This window comes from Henckelia pumila, chromosome 4 (genome assembly GCF_033568475.1).
Source record: "Henckelia pumila isolate YLH828 chromosome 4, ASM3356847v2, whole genome shotgun sequence".
In the NCBI taxonomy this organism is placed as follows: domain Eukaryota; kingdom Viridiplantae; phylum Streptophyta; class Magnoliopsida; order Lamiales; family Gesneriaceae; genus Henckelia; species Henckelia pumila.
In genome coordinates, this window is record NC_133123.1 from 215,122,713 (window position 1) to 215,134,109 (window position 11,397).

Genomic DNA, 11,397 nt, shown 5'->3' on the forward strand with positions numbered 1-11,397 from the left:
ATATCTTATCATCAATTGTACCAAAAATAATTAATTTCATAAAATCTGATTTAACGGATAAAATCTATAAATTTTCCAAAAATTCAAATTTATCCAAAAATCAATTTTAAAATTTTCGGACTCGAACAATTCGATCCGACGCCTCGTGGACCAATCAAAACAATTTTCGATCGGACCAAAAATAGAATTTTAACATATTAAAATTTTAATTTAAAAATAAAAATTAATTTTCCCGAGCCGCCCGGGACGCTCCCGGGCTGCCCGCGCCCCAAAGGGGCTCGGGCCGGGCAGCCCGTCGCTGCCCCCCCGGGCAGCGATCCAATCGCTGCCCGTGTTTTGCACGGAAAAATTTTGTTTTAAAAAATTTATTTTGTTTCAAAAACCGAGGTTTAAAAATTTTCATACAATCGATTAATTTAATCGCTTGATCTGAGCAACCTGGCTCTGATACCACTGTTGGAAAATGGTGATCAGATCAATCAGAATTGATACCCGGTGCAGCGGAAGTTTAAAAATTTTATATGGAATGATTCCATAATGGGTATCAAAACTTTACGATTAAATTGTGTGTGTAAAAATTAAATAACAATTATAAATTTTTACCTTGAATCTCGAAACGAGATTATGGACACCAACAGATTACTCTGCTCTTGTTGTATATCCCAGGAACTGATGGACGAACAATTCTTCAATTAGGTCCACGAACGGAAATTTAATCCCTCTGATAGATTGCACTAGAAAATCTATCAGAAGTTTCTACGAAGAGAATTAGCGAATTTGATCCGTTAAACCAGACTGCAAATTCAAAATTCACAGGCTGGAATTTTTCGAGCAAAGAGAGAGGAGAAAAGGGGGCGGCCACTTTTTAAAAACACAGCTAGGGTTTTTCGAAAATTGTGAGCCTCTGTTGTGTAATTTCTGTACTGCAATAACTTATTTATAATGTGGGCTGCTAACAGCTTAGGACCCATTAGTCATAAGTTCAAGCCTGACAAGCAAAGCCCGCATGTCCAGAAATTAATATAAAATTCATCGTGACTCAGATTGATAAACCAATTTCACCAATGTGCACAAAAACCATTTCTGCATCTTTTAAAGTCAAGATAAATTTTTCTGAATCCGAATTCAGTGATTTCCAAAAATGCCCATCCCTATGTCATTTTAGGAAATATTACTCCTCTACTCTTAAATAAGAAGTCCCACTTCTTTGTTCATTAAATTTAACTCTTTAAATTTAACTATCTCAACGGGGATTAAAAATCCATTACTTGTGTGACCCTCAATGGTTCAGGGATACAGCTATCCGTGGGCTCACAACTCCTTGTGACTCGAAACAACAATTTCCGACTTGCCCGTCGAATCATGGTAAGAGCGCCTAGCAACATCGCCCCATGATTCCCTAGGTATCACTGATAGTGCCTGCAAGAACCAATAGATTTTTGTTAGCGTACAGTACGGTCCCTTCATCCATATATCCCGATCGAATCAACAACCATTGGTAAATCGAGAGTTGTTCGAGATTCGATAACTATGCAATGCATCTTGAAGATCAAATAGTGACATCGCATGTGCTACTAAGAAACCATTTCTTAAAACACATCATGTACTCTGGCCAGAGATTCGTCACACTAATATCTCCTCAGATTGCATAGGATATCCACACTCGCAAGTATGTGGTGAATCCTTGACAACAAAGCATCGACTCCTATATGTGTCGTAACTGTACCCAATCCCGACACCAGATGAACCCTATAGAGTCGGTAAACGAGTCAAAGTACAGTACTAGCATATAGAGTCTCAATGATGTTTCAAGTAGTAAGGACTAATGGTGTACAACCAAAACCGCGGACTTTATCCACTCGATAAGTGATAACTACTTGGAAAGTCCGGATAGGGTAGTTCGATCATTCATCGTATGAATATCCATTTGCATGCTTTGAACATCTCTATGTTCCATACCAATGAAACGCGGTACTCGGCATCGCAAATTCTAGTCTCAATCTCGAGCGATCCTTATCCTTATTAACGGACGGCTCAATCGACTAGGAACCGTTTAGAATATACAGTGACTATAAGATGTGTTTCATGATAGACATCCCCATGTGCTACCACATCTTACGTACACTATAGTATATTCAAGGTCTTCATCTAAACATCTTATAGTATGTCACAACATAATAATATGATAAAAGATAAATTAAACGCCTTTATAAAAGTGTAAATTATATTAAACAAAAGATTGGTTGTATAACAGTACTTATACACTTGTGATATCGTCGGTTTTATTCTGCCGATTGGATTTGTTGTATTTTAATTATCCGCTCTTTACGCTTTAAGCTTTTATTGCGTGCGCTTTTACTGTAACTATGATTAGGTAGTGGGTCCGGGTAGGGTCACTACAACATTTGTCCTAGTGTATCTCCTTGGGGAGCTCCTGTTCTCTTTGTGAAGAAGAAGGATGGGTCGATGCGGCTGTGCATTGACTATCGGCAGCTGAATCGAGTCACTGTGAAGAACAAGTATCCCTTGCCTCGTATTGATGGCTTGTTTGATCAGCTGCAGGGCACTTCAGTTTACTCCAAGATTGACTTGAGATCTGGGTATCATCAGTTGAGAGTCTGAGATCAAGACGTAGCCAAGACTGCATTTCGTACTCGCTATGGGCATTACGAGTTTCTAGTGATGCCATTTGGTTTGACTAATGCGCCGGCTATATTCATGGACCTGATTAACCGTGTCTTCAGGGAGTATTTGGACAAGTTTGTCGTGGTCTTCATTGACGATATCTTGGTGTATTCGCGTAATATGAAAGAGCATGTTTCTCACTTGCGGTTGGTACTGCAGACTCTTCGAGATGAGCAGTTATACGCGAAGCTGAGCAAGTGTGAGTTCTAGATGGATCGAGTGGTCTTTCTTGGCCATATCATATCCAGGGAGGGGATTTCTTTTGATACAAGAAATATTGAGGCGGTGCTTAATTGGTCGCGTCCGACGACAGTTGCTGAGATCCGTAGTTTTTTGGGTCTAGCAGGGTATTATCGTCGCTTCATTCTGAACTTCTCTCAGTTAGCTTGACCGTTAACACAACTTACTCGCAAGGGTGTTGATTTCGAGTGGTCCTCCAAGTGTGAGGAGAACTTCTGTGAGATTCAACGGCGGTTGACTTCTTCGCCGGTGTTGGCATTACCGTCAGGATCTGGAGGGTATGTGGTGTACACTGATGCTTCTCTTCAGGGGTTAGGTTGTGTCCTGACTCAGAATGGGCATGTGATCGCATACGCTTCTAGACAGCTGAAGCTTCACGAGGACAACTACCCAGTCCATGATTTGGAATTGGCAGCCATTGTGTTTGCTTTGAAGATTTGGCATCATTATCTGTATGTCGAGAAATTTGGGATCTTCACCGACCATAGAGTCTCAAGTATTTGTTCACTCAGGCGGAGTTGAACATGAGGCAGAGACGTTGGATGGACTTGCTTAAGGACTATGATTGCGAGATTAAGTACCATCCGGGAGCTGCTAATCTCACTGCTGATGCTTTGAGTCGCAAGGTGCGACTATCCGCACTTCAGACTTGTTCGATGTCTAGTGCGATCAGTGACTGTTGTACTTTAGGATATACTTTCAAGCATAAGAAAGGTATGCAGAGTATCCAGATGTTTGCGATATTAACTGAGCCAACTTTGTATTCGCGGATTCGAGATGCTCAGATGTCTGATTTGAAGACCCAGCATTTAGCTCGTCTAGCTAACGAGGGTAGCTCGTCTAGATTTCATTATCAGTCAGATGGCTTTTAGTGTTTGTCTGGTAGGCTTGTGATTCCGCAGGATGTAGAGTTGCGAGAGGATATTTTGTCTCAGGCGCATCGCACTAAGTTGAGTATTCATCCTGGGAGCAAAAAGATGTACAAGGATCTACGTACTCGTTTCTGGTGGAAGGGAATGAAACGCAGTGTTTATCAGTTTGTTTCGAGATGTTTGGTGTTTCAACAGGTCAAGGCAGAGCACCGACGACCTGGAGGATTTCTTCACAGTCTGCCTATTCCTGAATGGAAATGGGAGTTTATCACAATGGACTTTGTGACCCATTTTCCGGTATCCCCGAGAAACTGTGATGCTAACTGGGTTGTGGTGGACCGACTCACCAAGTCAGCGCATTTCATTGCCTATATCCGGGAGTACAATGTGGATCGTATGGCTCGGTTGTACATTCAGGAGATCGTTCGACTTCATGGAGTGCCTGTGAGCATTGTCAGCGATCGGGACCCCAGGTTTACTTCTAGATTCTGGGGGAGTGTTCAGCGTGCGATGGGTACTACTCTCAGTTTGAGTACTGCCTATCATCCAGAGACTGATGTTCAGTCAGAGCGCACTATCCGTACTTTGGAGGATATGCTTAGAGAGTGCGTCATGGATTTTGGTTCAGCCTGGCAGGATCATTTGCCATTGATTGAGTTTGCGTACAACAACAGCTATTATACTAGTATTGGGATGACACCTTTTGAGGCATTGTACGGGCGACGTTGTCGTACTCCACTCTTCTGGGAAGAAGTGGGGGAGAGACATGCTGAGGGACTGGAGTTTATCCAGCAGGCGGTAGACATTGTTGATCAGATCAAGAAACGGATTAAGACTGCACAGGATCGTCAGGCCAGCTATGCTAACACCAAGCGTAGGCCTTTGCAGTTCGATGTCGGGGAGAAAGTGTTTCTGAGAGTGTCACCTTTTCGCAAAATTCTCAGATTTGGCCTTAAGGGTAAGTTGTCTCCCAGGTTTATCGGTCCGTTTGAGATCTTGGAAAGCATTGGCGATTTGGCTTATCGATTAGCTTTGCCACCGCATCTTTCCAGTAATCACGACGTGTTCCACGTATCTCTTTTGCGATGGTATGTGGCGGATGAGTCTCATATTCTGCAGCGGTCTGAGGTTTAGGTGAGCAAGGATTTGACCTATGTTGAGGAACCTATTCGTATCCTGGATCATAAGGATAAGGTTTTGCGGAACAAAGTCATTCCTCTGGTTTTATTTCAGTGGCAGCGCCGAGGCACTGAGGAAGCTACTTGGGAGCTTGAGGACAGGATGCGTGAAGACCATCCTGAGTTGTTTTGATTTCATTCTTAAAGTTGTATTCAGTTGCAAACTCTGTAAACGTTTGATTTGAATAAAGAATGTTTCTAATTTTTGCATTACATTAGGTACTTAAGATCTGATTTCGAGGACGAAACATCTTAAGTGGGGGAGAATGTAGTAGCCCGTACCCAAAATCAGTGATTAAGGATTAATCAACGCTAATTAAATAGATTGGGTACTGGACGGATCGGAAGCTCCGATGCAGGATCGGACGTTCCGATCAACATCGGAAGCTCCGATGAAGGATCGGAAGCTCCGATGGTATTACGTCAGGCATGACGTGTGGCAGGATCGGAAGCTTTGATCAGGATCGAAAGCTCCGATCGCCCCTATCCAAAGTCAACCAGTGATATTTTGACACGTGGCATATGAGGATCTTCGAAAGCTCCGATGGCAGGATCGGACATTCCGATCGAAGATCGGAAGTTCTGATCGAGGATCAGAGGTTCCGATCGATGTCTATAAATAGAAGGCCGAGGCTTCACTTTCATTTGCCAATTTCGAGAATCCCTCTATATTCCAGGAATATTTGAGTAGTTCTAGTCTTCATAGGCTTGACCCGGGGGTTGGCGAGGCGTTCGATAGTCGTAGCAGAGTTGTGCCCAAGTTCTGGAGGCATCGACATCAAAGGGCTAACGACGGACGAAGGTATAGCTTTTGCTTCCTATAAATATTTAGGAGTATGCAATAGCTTAGTTAAGGCTTTTAGAGCACTTTAATGATAGTAGTATCATTTGGCACTGTAGAGCAGACTATAGGCGTGGACCTAGAGTTGGTAGAGCTTGCACTGATTTGAGGTACGAAAGTACTGTTCGAGATATCCTGACTGAGTATGAATGTATTATGTGACTGCATGGTTTATATGTCATTGATTTATGCTGCATTCATTTGCATAATGAGCTATCTCCTTCGAGATGTCTATTAGTAGGGTTGTACCCTATCCTATTAGTGGATGGACTTCCATGGCTTTGGGTCCGGTAAATCCACTGGTATTTGGTATGGGAGCCACCTCCTGAAGCGACGGCACAGTGTGCTACATACCAGGGCCCAGTCTGTCTCTGTTATCTGATCCTTGACCTCGAGTTATAGGGAGTTCACTTTGCATGAATGTATACTCATACTCTCGTACTGAGCGTTTTATTCTCACGTCTCGTACTATGTTTTTTTGGACACCTTATTCCATAGGGCAGATTTGCGATTGGACGAGGCGGGTGGATCCAAGAGGGGCTAGGCAGTGGTTGGCCAGCTGGAGCTTCGCCTAGGTTTTATTCTGTTGTTATTGGATTGATACAACTATTCGATTGGGTTGTATTATTTTTGGGTATTTACAGATTCCTTGCCTTGGGATTGTATAATGTTTATGGTTTCCGCAGTTTTATTCTGATATCCGTTTAATTAAGTTAATTGCATGCCTAAGTTCTGTTTAGTAGGGAATCCAGGTAAGGGTCACTACAAACATTCATAATCATTATTTTTTTATTTGGGAATATGACCAACATCTTGACATCTAAAGCATTTGATATCTCTAAAACGGTTAATAGGAGTTTCAAATTGACCTTGCACTTCTTGCTTTGGTGTTTCTTTCTTGGTTTCAATCTTTGGTTTGGACATCGTCTTGTCATCCTCCCGTTTTGCAAAGTTTGGACGCCAAGGAGTCAAAGATCCTCTAGTTGAGAAATTTCAACCAGCCCCTCTTCTTTTAAGTTGTTGTTACACTTTCATGTAATTCTCGTCTAGGCGAGAAAACTTATGTCCCAGCTTTTATTTTTCCAAAAAAATCGCGCCTAGGCGGGAAAAATTCTGCCCAACTTCTATTTTTTCTTCTTATCCCACCTAGGCGGTAAAAGTTCTGCCCAAAACTCCAACATAACGCTTCCCTTGATCTGATTTTCGTCTTTTTCCTGCCAAAAGTTTTAAATACATGAGTAGATACCATAATGCACAAAAACTAGAATTTTAGACAAAAATACGTAATAGTCAAAAAAATCACATGCTCAATAAGGCCAAAAATACTCTAACTTAGCATGCATTTTCGGGTTATATCAACCCCCCGATACTAACCTTTTACTCTTCTTCGAGTAAAATAGGTTATAGCCTAAGAATAAGATCACAATTCATGAACAATATATTCTTTTCGAGAAGCCTCATAGAATCAATAACGAACTTTCCTCTTTTCTTTCAAATGAATCTCAATCAATGCACCACATTCAAATCTCTCACAATACACCCTTGAAAAGAAAGTGAACGTGGGTGTGTGATATTGATCTTAGTGTCATGTATTTCATGCAAATCTGGTCACCCCAGATGACTCAAGTGACATGTCAACACAAGTATAGATTCCACACACATCTTCTCTGTTGTCACGGACTGAACAAATCATAATTCAACAAGGACTTATTTGGCTTGGGGTTGGTTGTGGGCTATCAAAAATAGGCTGAAGTAGCACGATGAAAGAAGTACAATGATTATTCATTTTTCACAATCAGATTTTTCATCTGATTTCCTCGACTCCTTATATTCCAACCTTTTAGCCTTGTATTCATAATTTTCATAGGCTCCCCCTCACCTTAATTTCTCCATTTTGGTTAGGTATGGGTTATTGATTTTTCGGCTTAAGGATAATAGTATAATGCTTTCACAAGATCGATTGGAGTTTCAACATTTAGGAGCATAGGGCTTTCACTCCTTTCTTTTTCTTCTTAATTTTTTTTTTCTCAAACCGGAACAAAAAAAGTTATTGATTGACATGAAAAGCTCAAAAGTTCCGAAGGGTTAAACAAAATTTTTATTTTTCACAATCAGTCAGATAAGCTTCAAAGAATGCATGCTTAGCTTTCAGAAACTTTGTGTAGCACCTAAAACCCAATCTACTAAATTGTGTACATTAATTAAATAAATATTATGATTATTATTTTTAAGTTTTATTGATTTAAATTCTTTGTGTGAATTATGTGTTAATAAAATATTAATTTTTTATTCAAATGATTATTTTGTACTAACTATTTAATTAATATTTTAATTGTTTAATTTTATTTATTTAAATGATTTTATTGTGCAATTTAATAGTTTTAAAGATTTTAAAGATTTAAGATTTTTTTATTTAAATAATTTTTAAACGTTTAATATGTTCCTCTTTAAATGATTTGAATTTCATCAAATTTTCAGTAGGGTTCTTGTGTGATTTTCGAAATTTAATTTCTATAGGTTTTAAAAGAGTTGCATGATGATTTGTGATTGAAGACATGAGGTGTTTTGATTGCATATGAGGATTTTTGAAAATTCAGAAGTTGATGCCCAATTTTATTTCGAAAATTTATGATGTTAGGGCTGTAATTGAAGTTTGTGTATGCATTTTGTTGTTTGGCAATTGGTTTCATTGATTGTACAAAGATTGAAGGCATTTTGGTGCATAATCTTGTTATTTTTGAATTGTGGAGTTGAAGTATGGTAAGGGGCTGCCTAGGTGCTTGTGTTAAGTCCTAAGAGAGGTTAATAAGTGTGTTTGGTGGTTTGGAATGAAGTAGAGTTAAGGAAAAAGGGTATGGAGTTGATCCCTCAAGGTAGAAGGGAAGTGGGGTGATGGTTTCAATGGGCAGGGGCAACTGATTTCGGGACAGGGGAGGAACCAAATCAGGTTTGTGCGTGTCATGGGCTGGTCCTAGGTCAAGGTTAAGACGTTGTGGTCGCATCGGTATAAATTGGGCTCGTTTCGGTTACGTTTTGGATAAGTTAAGGGTCTTTTAAGTTTAAGGTGTTGGTGCAGAATTTTGTAGAGTCTAAGGGGCTGTCCTGAAACGCTTTTTGTTTGGGATGTTTGGGTTGTCATTGGGGGTTACAATATAGTCCTAGAGTTAGTTTGAAGTGTTTAGAAAGTTTCGGTTCAAGCGGGATGGGTTTTGGTTAAGGTATGATAGAGTTAATGGTTTTACGGTTTGATTGCTCGGTTTAAGTCAAGTTTGAGAAAATTGATGAATAAGTTGGGCTTTTAGCTTAGGGGCAGCCACTCACCCACCTTGCACCCATATTTTTGAGTTGAGTTTCATTTCTTAAATTTGCGTATTCGTGTGCGTGAGTCTCGTCTTTGAGCCAAGCAATATTTTCAAAGTAAGTCGCTTTAATTCTTGCATGCTAAGTATTTTGAGTCGAGTCAAAGAAGGAAAGAAAATATTTTTTGATCAAAGTGAGTTGATTGTGACTGGACAGGGCAATGTGGGTTGGGGGATGCCTCACTCACTTGCCATAGACGTGTGGTAAGCGGTTGGGAGACATCCTAGCTCCCCTACCAAATGAGACATGTAGTAAGCGGCGGGTTCATCTCGGATCCCCTACCAAAAAGAAAGTAAAGGGGCAAAACGCGTCGAGAGAAATCTCGGCGTCTTGTCGGTATAGTACACTGCAGCCATGATCATGATCGAAACTTGAGTCACATTTCAAGGATCTAAGTTCTAATGCAAAAGTTAAAGTAAAGTTTCAAGTATCAGTTGACTCGTCTTAATTTATTTAGTTATATGACATGCATGAGTTACAGTTAAGTCAAGAAAGTTCAAAGTCTCATAGCGTGAGTTGGCGTGAGTTCATCCTTGCATGTTGCCTCATTTCCTTGTTTCACGCATGTTTACAGTTTATGTTTCAAAGTATACTATGTACAGTAGTTTGTGTATTGCTTCAAGTATTTTAAACCCTTGTTATATCATTGTTTATACTTGCTGAGTCTTTAGACTCACTATGCTTGATTGATTGCAGGTGAGGAGTCTTACCTAGAGACCGAGGGGCAGGATTCACTGGTGTAAGGCCGCCGGCGGTGCGAAGCCCAATGATCGTCGCTACTCTTTTTATTTAAGTTCCGCATAGACTATGAATGTAATAATGAATTTTTGTTTGAGTACTTTCAGTTTAGCCAGGATGTGTTTTCCCTGTGCTTAAGTTTGAGTCGTAAAAATTGTTATTGCTATTATTGCAACCGTGTGGGGTTGCCTTTCATTCTTACTTTATGTTTATCGCAGTTTGAATCTTTTATTGGTCGTTCTTTTCCTTTGTTATGAACTGTTGTTTGTGACAGGGTGGCTTTGTTTACTTTCAAACAAGTCATGGCCAAAATTTTTAAAAAAATCCGTATTTTCTTTTATTATTTTAAACTTAGAAGTTAGGGTTGTTTCACTTTGTGCCCAACACAATACCTTCCTGCACTATAAAGTGACACTTTTCCCAATTCAACACTAGGTTAGTCTCCTCACATCTTAACAAAACCATACGCAAATTTTTCAGACAGACATCAAAAGACGATCCAATATAGAAAAATCAACCATGAAAATCTCTAGAAAATCCTCAATCATGTCATGAAAAATTGCAGTCATACATCTTTGAAAAGTAGCTGGTGCGTTACACAATCCAAAGGGCATTCGTCTATAAGAGAAAGTACCATATGGACAAGTGAAAGTGGTTTTCTCTTGGTCCTCGGGTGCAATCATGATCTGGTTATATCCCAAATACCCATCCATAAAGCAATAAAACTCGTGACCCGCTAATCTCTCAAGAATTTGATCTATGAATGGAAGGGGAAAAATGGTCCTGACGGGTGGCGTCATTTAATTTCCTAATCAATGCACACGCACCATCCCGTCACAGTCCTTGTGGTTATTAATTCATTTTTTTCAGGATTTTACCACTGTAATCCCACCTTTCTTTGGCACACATTGAATTGTACTTACCCATGCACTATCAGAGATAGGATAAATAATACCTGCATCCAGAAGTTTAATGGTCTCAGCTTTCACTACCTCTTGCATTTTCGGGTTTATTCTCCTCTGAGGTTGAACCAAAGGTGTATACTTCTCTTCCAGTATAATTTTTTGCATACAAATCGATGGGTTGATTCCCTTGATGTCTGCCACCTTCCACGCAAATTCCCCTTTGTGCTCCCTAAGGACCTCCACCAATTTTTTTTCCCATTGTATCTGTCAACAAAGATGAGATAATAACAGGCAGATTGTTATCTTCGCCCAAATAAACATATTTTAAATGCAAAAGTAAGGGTTTAGTTCAAGAGTTGGTGGTATTTTGATGCTGGGATTTTGAGGAGATAAATCCATCCTGTCTCCCAAATATTCAAGTCGAAGACGCACTTGCTTCTTCAATGGAGGACTTTCATTAAGATATGCTATGATATTTGTTATCTCTTCATCCACGGCACATTCGCTTCTCCCATTGGTGAGCGTTGTTTCCACTGGATCCTTAAACTCTCCCTGCACAAAGTTATACACAAGTGAAT